The 17712-nt window shown below is 39.1% G+C and overlaps 1 pseudogene; it reads left to right on the top strand.

The window, feature by feature from the left end:
* Positions 1–15774: 15774 nt before the first annotated feature.
* On the top strand, positions 15775–16483 carry LOC112835946 (UPF0711 protein C18orf21 homolog pseudogene; annotated as a pseudogene).
* Positions 16484–17712: the final 1229 nt, after the last annotated feature.

The raw sequence follows: 17712 nt of genomic DNA, 5'->3' as shown, positions 1-17712 counted from the left end.
TTCTAGTTGTCGAGTCAAAGTTTCAAAGCTGGAAGAGACCCCCATCTATTCCAACATCTTCATTTTCCTGTGACCCGGAGAAGTTAAGCAACATACCTGACTCTACAGTTAGTTAACAAAACACCAAAGACTACAATTTAGGCCTCCTGACCTAGATTAGTTCACATAAGCTGAAAGCATTTGAATATTTGCAGGATCATCTGTCTGTGTGTAAGTACATGTGGTGCATAATTTAGGCATAACACAAGTTTATCTCTTAAACATCAGTAGTGCTTGAAAACTATTAGAAATAATAAAAAATGAAATAAAATTTCAGACTAAGGAAAGGTTCTAATTTCAGCAATTTATTATCACTCTTAATTAACATAAGCTTTGTAATAGAGATTAGCAAAGGAGGCCAAGTGAAAAGCAAATTGCTTAAGTAAATTGTTTTAAGTGAGTCTGGCAACATATAATACATTACATAATAAAATACAGTAAACCAACTATGCCAATTTTTGTAGTTCTCTCCAATAAATTTTCTTCCAATAAGTACCATTAAGTGTCACTATATTATATTCTCAAATATGTGTTCCTGAGTCAGAACTCTTTGGTTGCAAGTACCAAAGCCAATTTCAACTGGATTGGGATGAAGGGGTGATGGATTTTCTGGAACAGTACTGTGGATTTTCTGGAATAAGAGTGAGGTAGCTCAAGCGCACTAAAGGAAGAATTGCATTTCTGGGTGTTCGAGTAGGCAGTTAGTTAGGTTCTAACAGGATTCATGGAGGCCAACAACAAGGAAACAATGGCCAGCTGTCAGGAAGGTCAGAGGCCTGTCCTGGCAGCACTTTGCAAGGAGCCAGATCAAACCAGACAGGCCCAAATTGGCAGGTACCATGACAGAAAACCCCTGCCCAAATAAAGAAGAAAAAGTATGGAACCCTTGTTTCCAAGAAATACCAGCCCCAAGTAATGAATATTCTACCTGCTAATTAACAACCTTCAGTAAAATATAGAATCCCAATCCCCAAGGTGTGAGGCTCTTTCTCTCTCTCTCTCTAGAGCTTGCGGGCTCTCACATCTCCAAAGTGTACTTTTGCTTTAATAAACTTTCCCATTTGTGTCACTCATCTGCTGTATTACGCGTCTGTCCTTGAATTCTTTCTCATGACAAGACCAAGAACCTTCCACGATATCTTTGGGGCAGGGTGGGTTGAGGCCTCAGAACCCGGGGGGTCTCCCCAGTTCACCTGGCAACGTGGAGACCTCAGAGACCAGAGCAGAGAGCCAAGCAAAGTAGTATCTTTCTCAGCCCCTTCTGTGAAACCTGTTTCTCTGTGACTTGCCTTCGATCTGTGCAGCAGCAAACCAGTCTGTTTTAGACCACATGGAGAAGAGCCCCAGGTGGCACTGGGTGTACAGCCTCTAGCTTACAGATAGTTCTTGTAGAAAACTCTCAGGAGCGGCTGATATTTTGGGTCACATGAATGTTCAAACACTGAACAGTAGAACAGGTTTGGCCTATAAGGTAAAAGGCTGGGCATCATTAACGGGCAGCTTCCTTTAGGTGAGGAAGTCTCCTGAGAAGATAGGGGCATTACCAGGACAAGGGAGAAAGGAATACCAGGCCAACCAAATAATAGGTATTCGCTGCAAAATGTGTGCTTCTCGAAAGCTCACACTAGAATGATGATTTTTATGAAAATTTTTTACCTACTCAAATATTAAAATCGTAATGTAAATTAGTTCAAGTCTCATCATTTAATATCAAGTACCCTTTTTCTGGTTTGTTGATGCTTCTTTAAAACCCTAGCCTAGAAAAATCCTTCAGTTTATTCATGATTATGGTAGGAAAATATAGTTTTGCTTGATGGGAGCATTTTTACTTACTACTCGCACTATAAGTCAAAAAAATTTAGATCTAAAAATATTTTATTCAAAGCTGAAGAGGTAAAAGCACTTGACTGTCAAATTCAATCAGCATAGTGAAATAGCCAGATCTCATTCAAAGAGTATTAGTTAAGTTACAGAAAGAGTTCTTTAGTTTCTGTTACATGGTGTTTCAATATGGGGCTAGGTCCTAGTTATTAGTAAGACAGAAAAGAATGTTAAAAACAAGCTTGGTCCAAGTCATAAGGTTTACTTTGTTTTTCTAATGTGTTCTAGTCATCAGCCTGAATACAAAGGTCAGGAACATTTACCTCAGCCATTAAGCAATGTATTCTGCTCCAGGCTCTAAAATCGGAGGCCAGGGACGAAAATCTTCCCTCCTAGCTTCAATTCTCTTGTGGTCAGAAGTGGCTCTCTTGTTGATCCACACGTAAAAAAAATCCCATGTTCTTTTTTTTTTTTTTTTTAGCATAGGAAACTTTTTTTTATTGTTATGTTAATCACCATATATTACATCATTAGTTTTTAAAAATCCCATGTTCTTGAACAAAACAGGGACAAACCAGATTTAAAAATAATCTCCACTCATTGTCAGGCTCCCCCCACTCTGTCACTGTCTCCAGCTGCTGTGGGGAAGTATGTGAAACTGGTCTGTGACTCCAGCAGCTGAATGGAAGGAAGCTCAGGAGACATCCCATTGCACAAAGTCGGAGGAGGCACTACCAACACAAAAGCAAAGAATTGATTTGGTTGTGGGATAAAGTGGAAAAAGGAAAGAATTGCCTTTTGTATCGGTCCAACTTTTCCTCTCCTTCTGAATAAAACATTATTATATAACAAAGAGCCTTTAAACAATTTCTTTCTTTGTTAAATTGGCAATTTGACAAATACAGATTGTGTCATCCTGGGTTAGAGCCACTTCTTAGGGTGTGGAGTGACTTGATTCCGGCACTGTGGGTCAGTGTACTCAAAGCATGTGACACAACCTAGGTCCATGGCTCACTGATATTATCTGAAATTTAGGCGAAAAAAGGAAAGCTTGTTTCCCTTTGGAAACTTGAAGAAAGGGAACCACAGAGCGGGCCTTAGTTGATCCTTTTATTCCCAAACCTTAACTTTTGTATACAAATTATACAAACAAACCAAGAAATATATTCTATCATCATTCCTAAAGTGGGGAAAATAATAGTCTGGAGTTCTCCATTTAAAGGATGGCAGATGTGGGGCAAGAGCCGTTGCTGCTACTCAACTTACCCTCCTGAAAGATGACCCTAGATGTCACATCTGTACAGAAATTGTGCCTAGATCCTTCTGAGGGAGAGTGTTCTGCTCTGGAACAGCATTTGGAGATTGTGTTCCTGGTTATATACAGCTGCATTCTTTTAATATCATATGACCAACTTTCAAGCATTTAACTCGGAAAAAAAGGTGAGAGTGAACACAAACATGGGAAACGATGTTCAAGGATTAATTTGTTCATGAAATAAGAATGTAGTGCCAGCACTCTTTTAGGGACCTGGAGACAACGGCGAGGACACTGTGAGTTTGCTCTTGGTCTGATTGGGAGACGGGAAACCAACCAAACACTCAGAGCAACATGGTACATACCAGACTTGTCATTAAGTTCTATGCAAAATGCTACCAAGAGCCAGAGGACTCACTGCCAAGGTTTCTAGTGAAGGCTTCACGGGGCTTTGATGCTTAAACTGAGGCTAGTAGAATCAGTTGTCTGGCCGGGAGAAGGGAGAAGAAGCAGAAGAACATATACAGTGGCTGCAAGGCTCTGAAAAAAAAAAAACAACAACATGCTACTTGGAGGAGAATTTCGAGTATTCTTGTTGTGGCTGCATGAGCAGAGAGAGGATCACCTAAGGTATGGAAATGTGGGCCGGGGTGGAAAATTCAATAGCCTGTGAGACCAGGTAGGTAATGTAAATGATTGAAGAAGGCTAGCAGGTCTGGGTGCAAATGCATTTGCTGTGAGTGCCTGAGCAGACGGCTCTAGTACTAGGGGACACAAAACCTCTAAAAAATATTGCACGGAATTATACTTACCTCCCCAAATGTGAGAGATTGCCTCTTTCCATAGCCTTGCCAAGATGAGTATCTAGAGTAATACTTTTCATTCATTAAACAAATATTTACTAAGCGCCTTCTATTGTGAGCTATTTGTATTAAGAATTGAGGATACAGGAGTGAATAAAACAAAAATTCCTATTCTCATGGAACTTACATTCTAGTGAGGGGGACACAGACAAAATAGATAAAGAAGTAAAAGGTGTAGCTGTCAGATAAATGCTGTGGAGAAAAAGAAAAGAGGGACAACCTATAAAGAATGGGAAGTAGGTTGAATTTTAGATATTATAATCAGGAAAACCTCACTGAGAAGGTAGCCATTGAACAAAGACTAGAGGATGTGAAAGAGGGAGCTATGCAGACATCTATAGGAAGAGCATTTCAAGCAGAGGAAACCAGAGATCAAAGGACCTGAGGTGAGATCACACCTGCCTGGGAAGGGTGGTTAAGGGGGATGGGGTGAGAGGAAAAGAGATTGTATTGGATCTTTTAGGGAATTGGAAAGACTAAGGCTTTTGTTCTGAGCAAACTGAAAAAACTCTCAGTGGTTTTGAGCAGAGGAGTGAGAGGTGGGCTTTGCATTTTTAAAGACTCACTCTGGCTGCTGTGTGCAGAGTCGAATGCCTTGGGGGAAGGGTAGAAGTAGAGCACGGCTGGAAGTTGAGAGTTATGGCTCCTGACAGATAGAGGGTGGCTTGGCCCAGGGAAGGGGCGGCAGGAGTGGTAGGAAGTGGTTGGATTCTGGTTATATGTTAAAGGTAGAGCACCAGGACTTCCTGACAGATTGGATGTGGGTGTCAGAGAAAAGGAGGGATCCAGGGATAACTATGGTGTTTTTGGTCTAAGCAATTAAAACAATAATATTCCATATACTTTGGGGAAAACTGCAAGGATAAGCAGTTTGGGCTGGGGGGATGGGAAGGGAGGCTTAATAATTTGGTTTTGGAAATGTTAGTTTAAAATATTTAATCAGACAATAAGAATAGATTTCGAATAAGCAGCTGGATATGAGTCTGGAGTAAAAGGAAGAGGTCTGAACTAGAAACACACATTTGGAATTTGTTGGTGTGACCTCTCCAGCCAATGAGGGTGGTGAAAAACCAGGATAGTGTGTTATCCTGGAAATCAAGTAAAAGTGTCTCAAAAGGGAGGGAGTGATTGGGACACCTGGGTGATGCAATCAGTTGAGTGTCCAGCTTTCAGTTTAGGCTCCCGTCCTGATCTCAGGGACATGAGATAGAGCCCGGCATCAGGCTCCACACTGAGCACGGAGTCTGCTTGAGTTTCTGTCTCCCTTTCCCTCTGCCCCTTCCCCCCCAATCTCTCTCATAAATGAATAAATATTAAAAGAAAGAGAGAGAGTGATCAATATTGTCAAATGCTACTAATAGGGCAAGTTTATTAGTCAGGGTTCCCTGAGAAATAGAACCAATAGTTTGGATTGATATATAGATAGATATTGTATTACATCTAATGTTGGGGGAAATGTCAGTCTTTTGTTCTATTCAGGCCTTTAACTAAATGGATGAGGCTCACCCACATTATGGAGGGCAATATGTTTTATTCAAAGTCCACCAATTTATTTATTTATATCTATCCACCTATTTATTTATTTATTTAAGTAGGTTCCATGCCCAACGTGGGGGTCGAACTCACAAAACTAGGATCAAGAGTCGCATGCTCAATGACTGAGCCAGCCAGGCACCCCCAAAGTCTACCAATTTAAATGTAAATCTCATCCAAAAACACTTTCACCAAACATACAGAAAAATGTTTGACCAAATAGCTGGGCACTGTAACCCAGCAAAGTTGACACATAAAATTAACTGTCACGGCAAGTGAAATAAATCTGAGAAGTAGCTATTGCATTTAGCAACATGGAGGTTATTGGCAACCTTAGGAAGCAGATTTGATGGAATGGTGGGAGAAGAAAACTTGACTGAAAGGAGTTCACAAGAAAATGAGAGGAGGTCCTCTTCTGGTACAAACCAAAAATGCCATGTATTTCTGGGTGCATAGGACCTAGGAGAAGGAAAACACAGCGGGCTATAAGCCCCTGGGGCAGACTGACTTGATGCTGGTTGGCAGCACCCAGAGAGAAAGCCTACGGGCAAGATAGACAACTAATGGAAAGCAGTTCTCTCATGAAGCTAGAGATCTAGAAGGGTAACAGTTGTCCCAGGTCATTAGTGGCGCATTTGGCTCCACAGAGAAGAGAAGCTTTGGAAAAACACATCCTCAATTTATTAATATCAATGAAATGAGAGTTATTAATCACTGGGTATAAAAAATATATAAGCGAGCAAATTTTGAGCATATCAGAAACAACAAACTTCAGATCTAGCCCCAGGGGTTTCAGATACTGGACTTAGCAGACAAAGAATATGAGGAAAAAAAATAATGAAATGTTTACAGAAATAATAGAAGAGCAAGTAATAAGAGGCCCTCCTATAAGACCAGACATACTTGAAAACAAACCAATAGGGCTTTCAGAAATAAAAAATAGAATTGTTAAACAATCTTGATTGGTTAAAACACCTGTTAGGCACAGTCGAATAAAAAATATTGATAAATTAGTTGCCAGATCTGAAGAAATGGTATAGAACACAGTACAGAAATTAAGCAGATGGCAAATATGAAAGATTAAGAGCTATGGAAATAGTCACATGAGGTTACTAGGGAAAGAGAGAGAGAAAGCCCATTTGCTCCCTATGCCTAGCACCAAGCAGGCAAGCAGAAAATAAAACCCACGTAGTTTATACACACCAGCACTGAGGCACCAAATTTTAGATTGATCTGATTTATATTTCCTTTTTGGGGGGAAGTTGGTAGGGGGTTGAGAAAATAGCGGAGCCAACAGAAGTTCCTTATCCCAGTTACCAGTGATAAATGTGATACGTAAACAGTGGAACGACTTACAATGTGCATGTTTAAAGAAAGGACTACAATCTTCCTGTACAACTAATCTTGCCATGTAACATCAGAATTGTCTTGTGGGTAGTTTCTTCTTCTGTGCCTACACACATACTTAAGTTTCTATCTATTTATAAAAACCAAAATTCAAAGAATTCTTTCAAGCTATTTATTATCCTTGCTTTCCCCTTCTATTCAGTGACAAATTTCTTGGGGAAAAAAAAAATCAACTAGACTTGAAATGATTATTTGTTCACTATTCATTCATTACTTCTGCCTCCCCACTTAACCAACTGAAGCAGTTCTTTCAAAGTTAACAATGACTACTTATCATATTCAATGAATATTGAATTCCTCTCTCTCCTTTTTGTAGTACTTGATACTGTTAAGCATTCATTTCCTTCTTTTAATCAACAAACATTTACTCAGTTTTTACTAATCTCTAACCTAGGCCCTTGGAGACAAAAAGATCAAATGGTTCTCTGATGTCAAGTGGTTTACTGTCTACTTATTAAAGAAGACAAGTGCACAATGAAGTGAAATAAAACACTAAAGGAAAAATTGCAACCTCAAATGAGGGAGTGTTCATTTTCACCTGAGGGGAGTCAGGACAAGCTTCACAACTGAATCTTCTTGAAAGAAGGTGTGTTGCCAGGTGGATGGACGAAGACTATGGCCATCATTTGAGGCAGAGGAAGCACGTGAGCAAAAGTATAGAGGCATAAAGCATCCAGTTTTGTTGCTGGGACCGCAAAAAGCTCAATGTACTTAGGACAAAAGAACCAAAATTGGCATTAAGCTAGAATGATAGGGGATGAAAAATCAGGGAAGGCTTTGAACCCATTCAAAGGAGCATGGACTTTATCTTATGGGCACTAAGGGGGATGCTAAGGGGATTCTTTTTTCCTTTTGACTGTATTTGCAATTTAGAAATAACCCTCTTACAGGAGATAGAGGCTGGATTGGAAGGTTATAAAGCTGGAGGAAGGAGACCATTTAGGAAACTTCACAGTTCTGAGTGAGAGAGGGTAAGGGTCTGAACTAAGATGGGTCAGGCAAGTGTGAGAGATGGTGAACTGAGTGAATGACAGTCCCATCAGGAGAGAGAGGAGCAGGTTTTAAGAAGATTCTGTCAGAGATGAGGAGTGTGGGCTGGTTGGCATCCCAAAAGGTGTCTACTCCCATTGACGACCATGTATTACTTATTGGCCCTCTTGTTTTTGTTGTTTTTATAATACTGATTATTTTCCTCATTATAAAATACATAACTTTCATTGCAGATGATTTGAAACATCTTGCAAGTAAGAAAAGCCACCAGATCTGATATAATATCTACATCTGATAATCTAGATATTATAAAACATTTTAAAAGTATGAGCTATGCATACTGTACATTCTTCAAAAACTGTTTAATATTCTATATAGAATGTTATACCCTGTTTTTAAAATTTAATTATATATTAAAAGCACTATTCTGCATGAGATAATCTTTGAATATATCACTTTAATGACTGCACGGTGTTTTATCCTATGAATGAACTATATTTACCTATTGATGAACATTAAGATTAACTTCTGTTTTGCTATCAGATATAATGTTGTGATGAACATACTTGCAAATAACATTAGATTACTCTGATTATTTCCTTGGTAGAAACTCCTGGGGGCACCTGAGTGGCTCAGTCAGTGAAGTCTCTACTTTCAGCTCAGGTCATGATCCCAGGGTCCTGGGATCGAGCCCTACATTGGGCTCCCTGCTCAGTGGGGAGTCTGCTTCTCCCTCTCCCTCTGCCTGCCACTTCCCCTGCTTGTACTCTCTCTCTGCCTCTTTCTCTGTTAAATAAATAAATAAAATTAAAAAAAAAATTCTTAGAAGTGAAATTACAGTGTTAAATTTAGGAACAATAATAAAGTCTCTTTGATACATATCGACAAACTGTTTTTCAAATATACTGTCCCAGTTGATGTTCCCATTAGCACTAAGAGTTGCATTAAAATTTTTTTTCTTTTCTAGGTGTATAGACAAAGGTTCCTTCTTTCAATTTGCATTTCCAGAATGACAAGTTAATATATTTATTGTACATTTGTATTTTCTTGTTTTGTGAATTGTTCCTTTATGTTCCTTATTTTTCTATTAGAATTCTTTTCTTGAGTTGTATTAGTTCTTTATTTTTTTAAAGATTTCATGTATTTATTTATTGGGGGGGTGAAAAGAAGAGAGGGAGAAGGACAAGCGGACTCCACACTGAGCACAGAGCCCCATGTGGGGCTCAGTCCCCCAACCCTGAGATCATGACGAGGCGAAATCAAGAGTTGGATGCTCAAGCGACTGAACCACCCAGGTGCCCCTAATTCTTTATATGTTAAGTATATTGATCTTTTTTGTCTGACATGCTTTTTTGCAAATATTGATATATATAGTTTTAGAATTATTTTATAGCTATATGTATTTATTTTTTCCTTTGGAACCTTTGCTTTCTTCTCAAACACTTCTCTGTCGGTGTCTGTGATACTGTTTTATCCTGGTTTCCTATTTCTTGGTCTAGTTCTCTGTGGTGTCTAGCTGGCACTTCTTTCTTCTTCAAATAGAGATATTTGTCATGGTCTTTGGCCTTTTTCAATCATTGTCCTTATGCTCAGAAAGTTCATCTATTCCAAATGTTTCAGTCTTTATAAATACCGACTCTCTTAATCTAAACCATTTTTCTGAATATGTCCATAGCATCAAATTCAAAAGTACAAAATAGTATACAGGGAAAAATAAGTCTCTTTTTCTCCTTGATCCCCAGCCTTTTTATTTCTCTCCTAGGAGGCAACCACTATTGCAGTCTTTTGTGGAGCCATCTAAGAATATTCTATGCACTTACAAATATTCATACAAATATCAGCAAGCAAGCTATATACAGTGTTCTACATATTACTCTTTTCACTTCACAATAGATTTTGGAGCTCTTTTCCTACCAGTACATATGAGACAGCATTGTATTTCATCACGTGAATATATCATAACATTTTAAAACGGTCTTCTAATGCTAAATAAATATTTAGTCTGCTTCAAATCTATTGCAATCGATTATAAACATTATTTTGTACTTACAGGATAAGTACTTAGGGCTAGAATTGCTAGATAAAAAGTATGTACATTTGTTATTTTAATTAATTGTTGTAAAATTTCCTTTCATTAAGGTTGTACCAATTCACAGCCCCTCTATCAATGCTTGGTAATTGTGTTATAAAATTTGGGGGGTTTGCCATTCTGATAGGTGAGAGCATCTCATTATAGTGTATAATTAGGTAAGAACTGCTCTTTTTTTATACATCTAAGAGAGATCTGTATTTCCTTTTTAGTAAACTCTTTTTTATATCCCTTTCCCCTTTCTATTTTGCCTTGAATAGTTGGTGTTTTTTCTTAGTAATTTATAGAAATTTGCTTCTGATATGTTGTATACATTATGCCTCAATTTTTACATAGGATGATTTTGTTGTGTTTTATTTTCTGCAGATCTTCTGTAGTTATTATGTAAACAAATACACCATTTCTTATGGTTTCTGAGTTTGTGTTATACTTAGAAAGGTCTTCCCGTACTGTTATTACTTAAGACAAAAATTTCCAATGTTTCATTCTTATACGGAGTTATTTTTATATCTAGATCTTTGATCTATCTGGAATTCATTTACATGCAGAGTGTAAGGTAGGAATCCAAAAAAAAATTTTTTTTTACTAAGTGCTATCCACTCTCTGCAACACCATTTGTTGAATAATTATACTTTCCTTCCCAATTTGAAGTGCTATTTTTATCACATTCCTATGTTTTGCAGTCCATTTCTGGATATTTTATTATGTCATATTGATGAACGTGCTCCAACCTAGTTTAATTACTCTAGTTTTATATTATATAGTAGGCAGTCCCTTTTCATTTCTCTGTTCTGAATTTTTCATGGCTTCCTTGTTTATGTATTTTTACATATGAACTTTAGAATCAGCTTGTCTAGTTCTAAATCTTAAGAATTCTTACTGTTATGTTGGTTGCAGTCAGGTTCAATTTACAGATTAATTTGGGAAGAATCAACATCTTTATGATGCGGAGTCTTCCAGTCCAAGAACATACATGTTTTTTTATTTGTTTGGGTCTCCTTTTGTGTCCCTCAGTAGTGCTTTTCTTATATAAATGATGAACATTTATTTTAAAGTTTATTCTCATATTTCATCTTTTTGTTCTAACATCTATGATGTCTGTGCAAATCACTTTCATATTGGTACCTCTACCTTAAAGTCTTTTAGAAGCACCACACATATGTGTCCAGCTATATTTTAGATGTTTCCACTTGCAAGTTCTGCTGTTATTTTATTTTATTTTATTATTTTTTTTAATAGACTCTATGCCCCATGTGGAGCCCCGTGCAGGGCTTGAACTCATGACTCTGAGATCAAGACCTGACCTGAAATTTGAATTATCATTCTCCACTAGCCAAAGTGTAATCTGCCTTCCTCAGTTTTATATTTTACCAATGCCTGGTGTAGGGCCATGTGCCTGGCACATAGTAGGCTTCTATATGTTTTCTGAGTTGAAACCTTTGGATGTGTGCCTTCTCTCTCTCTTTTCCTCTCCTTCTCTGTCTCTGCAGGATCTGAGGATCAGATACATCACTTGTGGAGCCTAGTGCAAAGAAGGAGTAGGAGGAGAAGAAGAAGAAGAGACCCTGGCTGAAAAAGCAGGAAAAAGTGTTATTAAAGGTGCTAAAATATGAAGCTTCTTCTTTGTGGGTTGTACTTTGGGACCTGGGAAATAGCCTCCTCCTTGACAACTTCTTATCTGATGATTTTAGTGTCTCATTAATGATCATTTCCTGATCACTATTACATTTGAGGTAATAAAATGGTATTCTTTCACCTTTAGACAAGAAAAACTAAATGAAACTTTTCGGAAGCTCCAATAACAAAAATGCATTGTCATTTCTGGAGAATGGGAAATTGGCACTCGGGTTTAAACCCAGAACTGAGATTTCGGTAGAAAAGCAAAGAAAAGGCTGTGAAGTAAGAAACATACCAAGAAGGGGTCTCTTTCTTCTAAAAGCTGTCTGTGCATGCCAGCAAGAATAGTAGCCACTTCCTGGTAAACTAAAGCTATACTCTTGAACAGTTAGAAGTCCTTGGGCAAATAAAAAGAGTAAAGATTTAGGATAGGAGTGGAGCACCTGGGTGGCTCAGTTGTTAAGTGTCTGCCTTTGGCTCGGGTCATGATCCCAGGGTCCTGGGATCGAGTCCCGTGTCAGGTTCCCTGCTCCGTGGGAAGACTGCTTCTCCCTCTCCCACTCCCCCTGCTTGTGCTGCCTCTCTCGCTGTGTCTCTTTCTCTCTCTGTCAAATAAATAAATAAAATCTTAAAAAAAAAAAAGGATTTAGGACAGGAGTCAGCAAATTATGACCCTTGGGCCATGTCTGGCCCACAGCCAGCTTTTATAAATAAAGTTATATTGAAATAAAGTCATGTTCATTTGTTTACCTTGTTTATGCTGCTTTCTCACTGTAACACCACATTTGAGTAGGTTCTCACAGAGACTGAATAACCCACAAAGCCTAAACTATTTACTATATGGTCCCTTACAGAAAAAGTTTACAGACCCCTGGTAAAGACTCTTTGCAAGTGTGTGTTTGGTAACATATTTTTCCAGGCTTATAGGTAGAGGCCCCAAGCAAGTGAAGGATGAAGTACTCAATTGAGAAGGTGAAGGCCTGTCAATGAAAAGCAATAAAATCAGTGGCTTAGCACAGCTTCTGGAGCCAGTCTGCCTGGGTTCAAATAATGATTCTATCACTTACTAGCTGTGTGATCTTAGGCAAGATTCTGTGTCTTTGTTTGTTGTATAATGAGGATAATAATCATATCTAACCTCATAGCATTGTTGTGAAGGTTAAGTTAACACATATAAACCTCCTGGACTACTGTCTGGGACATAGTAAGTTTCATTAACAGCTATTATTATGTTAAGCAATGCTGACATAATTTTGTATTTCCTAAAGCGTTTAAGACAATAAAATGGAGAACTGTTTATGGAATTAGTGCTCTGATAATCAAGATAAATTAATATGTCTGACAATGGCCCGGGTATAAGGAGAAATTGTGATGTACTTGGAAGACCATAGGCAGAGATCTGTCTGGTTCTGGACAAGTAAGAGGACAACGATCAAATGTCACCAATCTCTGAAGCAGAAGGAAAACTACAAATTCCATAACTGAGTATTTATTTGTATTGCTAAGGTAATGTGTGACTGTTATACTTAGTAATTCTTTTGATTTTTTTCAAAGAATTATCATTTGCTAATTTAAATAGTATCTGATATTTGGTTGAAATCACTGGATGAGTCCAGGTTTCTGTTTATAAAGCTAAATCTATGAAATTTAAATATAACTATAAAAATTAAAATCCATTAATAGTTTGTGGGTATTACTGGCTTTAAAACATTAGAAAAATATTTCCCATGACTTAATACGATAGATGGGCTAATCCTCTGTTGTTTTTCAGCCTTATTCATTAACCTAAAATGTGCTACAGTCTGCACATTACAGGATTCTGTTAACTGGTTTATTTATGTGTGTGCGTGTGTAATTGCATCTGATCTTTTATGAATATAAATTTTTTTTAGGATTTTATTTATTTATTTGATAGAGAGGGAGAGACAGTGAGAGAGGGAACACAAGCAGGGAGAGTGGGAGAGGGAGAAGCAGGCTTCCCGCTGAGTAGGGAGCCCGATGTGGGGCTCGATCCCAGGACCCTGGCATCATGAGATCATGACCTGAGCTGAAGGCAGATGCTTAAGGACTGAGCCACCCAGGCGCCCCTAAAATGTTTTTTAAAGAGCTAAAAGCACTTTACATACATACCGCATCAGTTAATTTCAAAACTACATTCTAATATGGGGAGAGAATTCGTGGCTTTTATTTCCATTAAAAAATTTTATTTTATTTTATTTTTTAAGATTTTATTTATTTATTTGAGAGAGAATGAGAGATGAGAGCACGAGAGGGAAGAGGGTCAGAGGGAGAAGCAGACTCCCTGCTGAGCAGGGAGCCCGATGCGGGACTCGATCCCGGGACTCCAGGATCATGACCTGAGCCGAAGGCAGTCGCTTAACCAACTGAGCCACCCAGGCGCCCCACCTGGTTTTTTCTAGTTTCCAAGTCATGGTCTCAGCTATTAATGCATGTAATCAGTTCTGAGATAGAGTAGGTTCCAATCCTATCTAATTGATAAGGAAGGCAAGGTTCTGAAGGATTAAGGGATTTACTGGAGGTTGTGAAACTGTTTAGTGAGTCCCTGAATCCAGAGCTGGGTCTGAGGTCCACTGTCCACTGTCTACTTTTTAAGTCAAATTGGGGTAGAATTCTCTCTTTGAGTCTCATCATCTCAGAGGATCGTTCCTTCCAAGGTCTGTCACTCCAGCCTACATGTGAATTGGTTTTAGAGTCAGGAATAAGTTCAGATCTGCTTACTCTCAAACCACCGTACTTGCCACAGCCTTATAAATATGTTATCAAGCAAAAGAGATTTTTTTTTCTATTTTCAAATCTGAACAGCTATGGCTGTACACACAAACCATATACACAGTTAACTATATTACTCTCCAGGAATTTTTAATCCTATAGAAAATTCATGTATACTCCGAAAAAACTCTTATGTCAGGGAGATTTTTACACGGAAAGTTTGTGAACAACTCAACTGTGAACTGAGAGACAAAGGGCCTCTTCATGAGTATAATAAAGAATTGACGTGCCACCTACTTCGTATTTTCCTGTGCATCTTTTTCCTAAGTAATATGAATTTGGAGTCCGCTCTTTGCCTGGAAACTCTTTAGTGAAGCCTGAAGGATGAAAATGCTGGACATTTTATTTTATTTTATTTTTTTAAAGATTTTATTTATTTATTTGACAGAGAGAGACAGCAAGAGAGGGAACACAAGCAGGGGGAGTGGGAGAGAGAGAAGCAGGCTTCCCACCGAGCAGGGAGCCCGATGTGGGGCTCGATCCCAGAACCCTGGGATCATGACCTGAGCCAAAGGCAGACGCTTAACGACTGAGCCAGCCAGGCACCCCAATGCTGGACATTTTAAATGCAGCTAAAATACGTCCACGGTGGCTGGATATTTAAGTTGGTGTGTGTGACTCGAAAGGAGATAGTTATTTTCCCATTTGACATTGCCTCATCCCCCTGACTACTAGCTACAAATGCTGGTTCCACAGGAAATTAAGGTCCTGAGGTATGCTGTAGTAAGCCATTTATTATGGAACATTTTCAATAAAATGGCTCATAGAAGAGTAGAATAAAATCCTCGAGGGCAAGGATTTCCTTGTGCTTGCTGCATTTTGATGTATCTACTTTATTTATTTACCTGTTTTATGTAAAACAACTGGAGCCCCCAAAACAATGGAATTCTACATAGGATGTGATCCATCCAGGAACAGCGTCAGCTGAAGAGCTGGTCTACCCACTGACCACATTGGAAGATGCAAGGGGAAATTCCAACTATTCAGCAAACTTAAAGTTTCCAGTTGGGTTAGAGCCCAGTTCTCCCATCCTATGCAATCATTGCAGTGAAGTTCAGAAGCATAATCTGAACTAAACAACTAAGAAAGTTCTATATTTTTCTACACCTAAAAGGAGAGAGAGAGAGAAAGAGAAACTATTTCAGGGTTCAGTTTCTTTCAAAACGCTTCAAAGGCTTCACATCCCTCTCAAAATTACCTTCAAGGCCTCTCTAACTTTGGGCTCCCTAGATACAGATATTAAGGTGGAGAGTTGCATCTGGAAAGTTTATTGGGGGAGTGATCTCAGGAAATATACCTGTAAAGAAGAAAGGCAGAGGAAAAAAACTGAACGGCAGTTAGTTACAAATGAGGTCTCAGCGAGACTCCTCTTGTCGCTTGGCTTGGCGGCGTGGAGGTGGCGGTAACGATGAGGCAGAAGCACTACCTTGAGGCTGCGGCGCGGCAACTACACGACAGCTGCCCGGGCCAGGCCCGCCGTCTCCTATGATAACATAACTTTTGAAGGAACGTGTCCCTACTGTTTCCGGTTGCTGGTTTTGGGTAACTCTCGAGTGCACCTCAAACCCAAGTCCAAACTGACACCCAAAATACAAAAACTTCTTAACCGAGAGGCAAGAAATTATACACTCAGTTTTAAAGAAGCAAAATTTGTGAAAATACAAAGACTCCAAAAGTGTATTGTTGACTACTTGTAAAACATGCAACAGAACAGTTAAACATCATGGTAAACGTAGAAGCTTTCTCAGCACTGAGGAGCAGTCCTACCACTCCTACGAGCAAGCTCAGCCCGAAGATGCCAGAGAGAAGGACTCCGAGTTCTACAGACTTGAATCAAAAGTGTGGTTCCAAAGGCAAGAGCCCAGCCTTGATATTCAGGACACCTACATCTGGACAGTCAGCACCCACTTGCTCCTCAAAGAATGTGAGCAAAACAAAGAAACACGTCTCTCAACTAAAAATGTTGCTTAGTCAGAGTGAATCCCAAAAGAATTCAAAGGTGGACTTCAGAAATTTCTTACTATCTTTGTAAAGGATGGGCTGTGAAAATAAATGTTTAATGCAATTTCTGAAACTAAAGTTAGTCAGAAAAACATCTTTCTTTTTTTTTTAATTTTTTTATTGTTATGTTAATCACCATATATTACATCATTAGTTTTTGGTGGAAAAACATCTTTCTTAAAACTTTTATTTATTCTGGGGTACCGGGTTGGCTCAGTCAGATAAGCATTTGCCTTCGGCTCTGGTCATGATCCCAGTGTTCTAAGGATGGAGCCCCACGTTGGGCTCCCTGCTCAGCAGGGAGTCTGCTTCTACCTCCCCCAGCTTGTGCCCCCTCTCTCTCTCTCTCTCTCTTGCTCACTCTCAAATAAATAAATAAAATCTTAAGCCCTCAAAAAAAGAAAAACAAAAAAAACCAAATGAGGTCTCAGCCAGTTTGAAGGGGAGGTCTACACTGGGTGGACCAAGCTGACAGAAGGGGCCTCGCCCTAGCCATTGTATTCCCACATTAGCCAGTCATTGGTCATGGGCTGCTCCCTAAAAGGGATGCAACTCTGGGGGAGGCAGTTCTCTGCAGCCAAGGGCAAGGACCATGGAAAGGCACACCATGAGCCCACTGGCAGCAGCTAGGGATGGGTGCATCAACCCTGAAAAGAAAGACTGGGTAGCGGGCCATTGCATCTACTATGAGGCCCTACATCATGTGATCTCTTCGTATCACTGACCTCATGCCCTCTGCAGCTGCACTGGTCTCCTTACTAGATCCTGAAACTACCAGGCATGCTTCCCTCTCAGGACCCGTGTTCTTCTTCCTGTTTCCTCAACCTGGAACACTTTGAAGGGGATCAATTGTTTTGGTTTGCTGGGCTGGGACCACCCTGGTTTTAATATGGGAAGGCCTACAACCTGGAAACCTTCTTAGTCCCAGACAGGTTGGAATGGTTGGTCACCCAACTTCTTCCAGATATCCACATACTTTACTCCTTCACTTCCTTCAAGATAAGATTGCATCTTATCTGACCATCCTATTTAAAATTGTACTCTCTTACCCTCACACACATGCTCTCAATTACCTTTCCCTGCATTTGCTTTTTTCCTGTGGCACTTAATGTCTTCTAATATGCTATAACACTTCGTGGTTTTATTTAGTTTACAAGTAAGAATTCCACCATGACCGTTTCTGACACATAGGAGGCACTTGATGAAATAAATAAATATTTCTAATATTTTATAGAAAGTATATAGAAACCTCCTGGTTCATATGCAATGTATGCTGCCCTTTAATGATTAGTTAAAAATATCAGATT

This window comes from Callorhinus ursinus, unplaced genomic scaffold, assembly GCF_003265705.2.
Source record: "Callorhinus ursinus isolate GAN/ISIS: 27379988/994484 unplaced genomic scaffold, GSC_fseal_2.0 scaffold2, whole genome shotgun sequence".
Lineage (NCBI taxonomy): Eukaryota > Metazoa > Chordata > Mammalia > Carnivora > Otariidae > Callorhinus > Callorhinus ursinus.
Note: the sequence above shows the minus strand (reverse complement) of the source record. Positions and strands in the feature narration are given on the sequence as shown.